At 35.9% G+C, this 7407-nt stretch overlaps 1 non-coding gene across 1 annotated transcript; it reads left to right on the forward strand.

Moving 5' to 3' along the window:
• The first annotated feature begins 1622 nt into the window (after positions 1–1622).
• On the forward strand, positions 1623–1729 carry LOC121220706 (small nucleolar RNA R71). The gene has a single exon (XR_005917923.1). It is a non-coding gene; the product is annotated as a small nucleolar RNA R71 (small nucleolar RNA).
• The last annotated feature ends 5678 nt before the right edge of the window (positions 1730–7407 follow it).

Here is a 7407-nt window from a genome sequence, read left to right on the forward strand (position 1 = left end):
CTTACAATAAGCAAAGAGGTCTCTATTTATAGTTGAGCCTCAAAGTACATCAAGGGCTACAATTAAAAGCTGTATACAATTAGAACTCTAAGACACAATTAGAAGCTGTATACAATTAGAACTCTAAGATTTTATAATCATATCTTCTTGGATCACTTCCCATATTTATCAGGCTCTTGAGATGGGCTTTTAATCTCTCCAGGCAACGGGCCAGTTTGGTTGGGCCAAATGACCTCCCTCAAACATGATGGATCGCACAAGTTTTTCATGGTTGCGTGCTCCCATGCGCAACCCATGACACTTGCACCCAAATCACATAGTCTCTTACCATAATAAGTTTCTCAAATGTTGCAAGGTATGGTAAAACATCCAGGGTCCATCATCTTTGGGGGTAGTTTATTTTGAATATATGTATTGCATTCCTTTGTCAGGCTACTATCTCAAATTCTCCAAGTCTCCGTTTCTTAGATAGAATATCCTTCATGAATCTGACATAGTTTGGCATATGCTCAAATGTTTCTACTAACGTAATGTTGATGTGAATTTGCTTGAGTACATTTAAAAATTTATTGAACTGGACTTCTTGTTTCTGCTTTTGAAGTCTTTGAGGTAAGGTGGTAGAGGATTTTTTACTGGAACTGGTTGATTCGTCTTCTGTGGCAATTTTGCATCTAATAAAGTTGTTAGTTTATCAAAATTGACTGGCTAAGAAGTTACATAATCGGGTTTTGCAAATTTTGGTTCTGGTGAAGCTGAAATTTCAACACTTGGTTGAACTTCCACTGAATCTTGAGCATCAGCTGGCTCCTTTTCAACTTCAACAGTGTTGGGCTATAATGTCTTTCTACTCCTCACTGTCAATTCTTTACAATGCTCTTTCCTCGAATTTCTTGGATTTTCCGTATCACTAGGCAAAGCACCTTGTGGTTGGTTCCTAATTTCAGTAGCAAGTTGACCCACTTTATTCTCTAAATTCCTTATAGTAGAATCATTCTTTGCCATATATGCCTTCAATAGGTTTTCTAAGCTATTGAAAGGTTCAGCTTGTGTTGGTTTCTGAACTTATTGGGTAAAACCAGGTAGCTGGGTCGGTCTAGGTTGTGCATAAGTTTTACTGGTTCCAGTCCCTTGGTTACTCTAAGAAAAATTAGGGTGGTTTCGCCAAGATGGGTTATAAAAATTGGATTACATTCCTTTCCTTCCTTGTTTTTAGTTTTAGTTTTGGTTACCCATGTAATATACAGATTCTGAGTTTGATGGACATTCTTTGAATAAGTGCCCTTCCCAACAATAAACACAGGCTACATTTTCGAATTGATTTGGTGGTTGAGCTGCAAAATTATTAAACTCATTAGTAGTAAATTTTCTAAGCATTGAGGATATTGAAGATACCTAAGTTGCGAGTGAAGTGAGAGTGTCTATTTCATGTACTTTAGTGACTCGTCTTCCTAACAATTCTCGATTGGTTGGCCATTGATAATTTTTGTGAGAAATCCTCTCAATGATTTCATAAGCCTCGTTATAAGACTCAGAAAGGAGAGCACTTAGCAGAAGCATCCACTACCATCCTCATGTGAGCATTGAGACTGTTATAGAACGTCTCTAAATGGATGCAATGAGGGATTCCATGATGAGGGCATCTTTATTATAGCTCTTGAAACCTTTCCCACGCCTTATATAAGGACTCATCATCCAACTGTTGGAAGGTAGTAATCTCGTTCCTCAACTTAGAATTCTTGCTAGGTGGGAAATACTTCATAAAGCCTATTTCTGCTAGCTCTTGCCATGTGGTAATGGAATTTGGTGGCAATGAGTTCAACCAGGCCCGAGCTCTATCCCTTAGTGAATATGGGAACAACTTTAATCGTAGTGCATCTTCAGGTACTCTAGCTAGTTTGAAAGAATCACTCACCTCCATAAATAATCTTAAGTGAAGGTGAGGATCTTCGGTCGGCATTCCACTGAATTGGCCCACTGTCTGAAGCATCTGGAACATAACTAGCTTCATCTTAAATTGCTATGCCTCAATTTCAGGTCTCTTAATACCCGGATTAAGCTCATAAAACACTGGCATGGCATACTGTCTTAGAGCTTTATCCCTATCATCAGTAATAAGGATAGGATTTTGAGCAAGGTTTGCTCCATTTCCTTGATTTGGATTTTCAAAGTTCATCTCTTCGGTCCTTATTTGACTTGCTTGTCTTCTTCTTTGTCGAAAAGTTCTTTCAATTTCAGGATCTACATGGAGTAAATCGATAATTCGATCAATACTCATAAACACCTGAAACAATCAAAGAAAAATAATGGAATTAAAATTAAACAAAAAAAAAAACAAAAATGCAAAATTAACAATTTCACAAATAATGACTTTTAAAAAAGTCCCCAACAATAGTGCCAAAAACTTGAAACGATAGAAATGTACAAGTGTACACAATCACAACAAGTAATAAACTGACAAGTAAATGTCAAGTTATCGTACCTACAGGGATTGTGAAAGAAAAATATTTATGAAATGTAAATCAAATACTTTGGTGATTAAAAATATTTTGATTTTGAGGAAGTGATTAAAAATTAAAATTTAACTAACTAAAATAAAATAAAAATAAAAATTTCAATGCACGATTTCAAAATATGGTTTTAATCAAGATGACATAATTGTGTTAGATCAATTATATTCCTTAACTTAGAATTATTAAACTCATATTCATGTTGTTACGAATATTTTCACGGCAACTTGGTAATTTGCTAAATACTGCTCATACGTACTTACTAAATTAACTTATCTCTTAAACATTTTTCAATGTCAATTCAAACAATTAATTAATCTTCATAAGCACATAAAAGATTAAGTGAGGTAACAACATATTTCTATATTGAAACAGTTTAATCACAATAATCTTGTAAGTTATGCAAGGCTAATGTACCGTTTAATACCGTCGCTAATTTAACCTTCAGCTACCTTAGAAGATTAAACATGCACCAATTAAATATTGTGTCAATTAATTATAATTTCAATACGTTTAATAATTAATTCATTCATTACCTTACATTTTATAATGCAAGTATAACACAAGCATGGTTTTATTTAATTGAACAGCTCACCAATGCATATAACAACACAAACATGATTTTAATAATTCGAGTGGACAGAATGCAATCAATCTAACACAAATTAATTTAAACCATTTTAATTAGAACAAGAACAACAACATAACAATCCTTCATATTCATAATCTCAACATAAAAAAGAAAATTAAACAGAAGGGAACTAGAAAGCAAATCCAATGTATCTCTGAAGTCAGACTAGTGCACTCCTCTTCTTCTCTGCTCGTTCTGTTGAACTAAGGCCTCTACTAACAATTGAAATATGCTATTCCAAGGTGGAAGAAGGCTCTTTTTCAAGAGGGAAATCGGCAAGGAAATTGGACAAGAAAAAGGGAAAAACAAATAGAAGAAAGTGAGTGAAAGAGAGTGAGATGTGTAGGAATGAAGATGTGTTGAAAGAAGTAGCAAATGGGGTATTTATAGATGGGAATGACTGCTAAAAATAGCAAATAATTAGCAGCCACACACTCCTCCTTGGCCATCCATACAATAATCAAGTTTCAATATTTCAAACTTGCTATTTTAAGCTAAGGGCAAATCTTCAAAGGCACAAAAAGTGGAGGAGTTTGAATGGAGTTTAAGGAAACTTTAAGGTTTGTTTTGCAAGCATAAAAATCAGAAAAATTCAGTTGATTGGGTCAGCTTGTTGGACAGTTTTGGGCTGCCATTTTTCTTGTTGGATCAGTCTTATTTGATTAACACAATTGGGTCATTTTCTGCTTCAGACTTTATATTAATTTTTAACCCAATTAAATTTGGATAAAATTAAATATAAAGTACATAAAATAATCATTATTTGGACCATCCTTGGATGGAAAAATATTTAGCGTTGCTCTTGGTTCACTCGATGCAAAAATTTCTCTAACAGTTCAAGCCTTTCGAGGTGTCTGTCGAGCCAATTTCACGTTTTGTGCAAAACTGTCGAAAATAAACTAAATTTGTGAAAATTTATTATAAAAATAATTAAAATTCAATATGTTAATAATTTAACTACAAATTAATTGTTTTATAATTAAACTATGAATTTTGGCAAAATTTACTATGAAACTGCATGACTTAGGTCTCAAAAGGTGCTAAAAAGTCTATATAGTTTTGTGTTTCCACTCTCATACTGTGCGTCAAAAGGTGACATGCCCAAACTAGCGTGATAACTGTTGTTATAGGTAGACTCCACCAAGGGTAGATATTTTTCCCAATTCAACCCAAAATCAATCATGCAACTTCTGAGCATATCTTTAGCACTTGGATCACCCTCTTTGACATCAGTCCGTGGATGGAAGACAGTACTGAACTGAAGCTTGGTTTCAAGATATATCTGTAACTGCTTCTAGAACCTTGAAGTGAATCTAGGGTCTTGATTCGACAAAATTGAAGAAGGAATACCGTACAGGCGAACTATTTCTGAAATGTGTAATTTTACTAACTTTTCCAATAAGTAGTTGGTTCACACTACTACAAAGTGAGCTGGATTTGTTAATAGATCCAGAATTACCCAAACAACATTCTTCTTAGTTGTATTGAAAGGCAACCCCAACACAAATTCCACCGTGATCCTATCCCACTTCCATTCTGGGATCTCAAGCAAGCATAATTTACCAGAAGAAACCTGATGTCTAGCCTTGACCCTCTGGCAGGTTAAGCACTTCATTACAAACTCTGATATTTCACTTTTCATTCCCGGTCACCAAAATAAATTCTTCATATTTTGATACATCTTTACACTTCCTAGATGAAGGGAATATGGTCCATAGTGAGCTTCTTTCATAATCTCCTACCTTAGATCTTCTTCATTGGGAACATATAGTCTTCCCATGAAGCGAAATTCTCCTTCGTTTCCTAAGCTAAAATTCTTAACATCACCAGCCATCATACGTTCCTTTATCTCATTAGATCATTCATCTGTGAGTTGTGACTTCAATATCTAGGAAAGGAATATTGGTCGCGCCCTCAATTTAGTGAGACTTGAGCCATCATCAGCTAGACACACTCTCACTCTTAAATAAGCAAGAGTCGATATAGTTTTCCTATTCAATGCATCTACCACCAAAACTTTTGAAGATGGTATTCGATGGTCAAGTCATAATCTTTTAACAGTTTTATTCATTTTCGCTAGCGTAGGTTCAGCTCCTTCTGAGTGAGTAGATACTTTAAGCTCTTGTGGTATGAGAATATATGACATTTCTACCTGTAAAGATAACGCCTCCAAATCTTTAGGGCCAATACTACAGCTGCCAATTCCAAGTCATGAGTTTGGTAGTTCTTCTCATGAGGCTTGAGCTGGCGTGACACATATATAATCGCCTTCCCCTTTTGCATAAGTATGGACCCTAAATCGTTCAATGACGCATCAATAAACACGACATATTCTACTCTCGGTTCTAGCTAACTCAACACTGCTTTCTTCAACTCATCAAAACTATGCTGAGATTCTTCAAACCAACAAAACTTTTCATTTTTCCTTAACAATCGGGTTAATGGCATTGCCATCATTGAGAACCCCTACACAGACTTTCTATAATAACCTTCTAGACTAAGGAAATTGCGCACCTCAGTAACATTTTTCAGCTGATTCCATTCAAGAATAGCACATGTCTTCACAGGATCTACCTTGATTCCTTCTACGGTGATGACATGGCCTAAGAAATGGACTTCCTTTAGCCAGAATTTGCACTTGTTGAATTTGGCGTAGAATTTATTTTCCCGAAGAACACTTAAAACTATTCGCAAGTGTTCCTCATGCTCTGCCTCACTCTTTGAGTAAACCAAAATATCGTAAATGAAGACAATGAAACAAAAATAAAGGTAAGACTAGAATATTTTGCTCATCAGGTCCATAAATACTGCTGGTGCATTGGTTAAACCAAAAGAAATTACTAAAAATTCATAGTGCCCGTAACGCATGAAAAAAATAGTTTTTTTAATATCATCTCCTTTAATATTTACCTGATAATATCCAGACCACAAATCAATCTTTAAAAACAACTTGGCCCAGCTTAGCTGGTCGAACAAGTTCTCAATTCTAGGTAACGGATAGTTGTTATTAATAGTCACCTTATTCAATTGGCTATAGTCAATACACAATCGAAGGGTTCCACCTTCTTCTTAACAAATTGTATTGGAGCACCCCAAGGTGAAACACTTGTTCTGATGAACCCCTTATCCAATAGTTCTTGCAGCTAAGTTTTAAACTTTTTCAACTCTACTGGAGTCATTCTATAAGGCGCACTTGAGATAAAATTCACCAGTGTCACATTAATAGAGAACTCCACGTCTCTATTTGGCTGAATCCCCGATAATTATTTTGAAAAGACATTTCAAAATTCATTCACAATTGGTACCTGTCCAAATTCTTCCCACACCATTTTAGAAACCAAGATATATGCTAAATAACTATCTCCACCCTTAACCAACAATTTGTGAGCTAAAATTGTTGAGACTAAATTGTTCATGATGTCCCGCTTCATTCCCCAAACAAACACTTTATTTCTATCAATGGATACGAACCATACCCCTCTAGACTTGCACTCAACTACTGCATTATGTCTCATAAGCCAATCCAACCCCAATATGGCATCAAACTCAAAAACTCAAAAGCATTAAATCCACCAAGAATACATGTCCCCCAAAACTCAATGAATAGTCCTTTACCCCCTTATTTACTATAGTGTCCTAGCCTAAAGGATCTGTACCTTGCTAACCTCTATGAGGACAACTCTAAGACTCCTTCTACATGGCATATACTCTAGCTGGGTCTGACTATATTTCTTCTTGTGGCTCCCTAGACCAACTCTAATTTAATTATCACCCTCATTTTCACTTTATGTTTGGACTCCTTAACTACTTGCACAAATTGTTCGGTGTTTCCTCTTATGTTTATGGGACAATCCCTATTGTAATGGTCCTGGGCTCCACAATTATAACATCCCTAGTGCCCCTCCGGTATACGTTGGTATGGTTCTTCCCGCAACTATTACAAGTTGGAATTTTCATTCTCTAGGGTCCTTTCGTGCTGGCCATAGGCATCGCTTGGTGTACACTTAGTTCTCGCTGGAAGCCCACAGTTTGTGACTCCCTTGTTAAGGCAGTAGAATACCCTCTAACTTCTCTGGGTCTTTTGAACCCGGCATTAGACACTGTGTTAGAAGCTACATGCTTGTTCTTTTCCCTTTCCCTGACTTTATTTCTTTCTTAAATGGTTGTCTCCATTCTTTAGGCCTTCAGAGACAGGGCAACAAAATCTCTAATCTCAAAAGCAGACAACAGTACCCTTAATTCCTTATTTAAACCCCTTCGAACCTAATG

Source organism: Gossypium hirsutum, chromosome D08 (genome assembly GCF_007990345.1).
Source record: "Gossypium hirsutum isolate 1008001.06 chromosome D08, Gossypium_hirsutum_v2.1, whole genome shotgun sequence".
NCBI classification, from domain to species: Eukaryota; Viridiplantae; Streptophyta; class Magnoliopsida; order Malvales; family Malvaceae; genus Gossypium; species Gossypium hirsutum.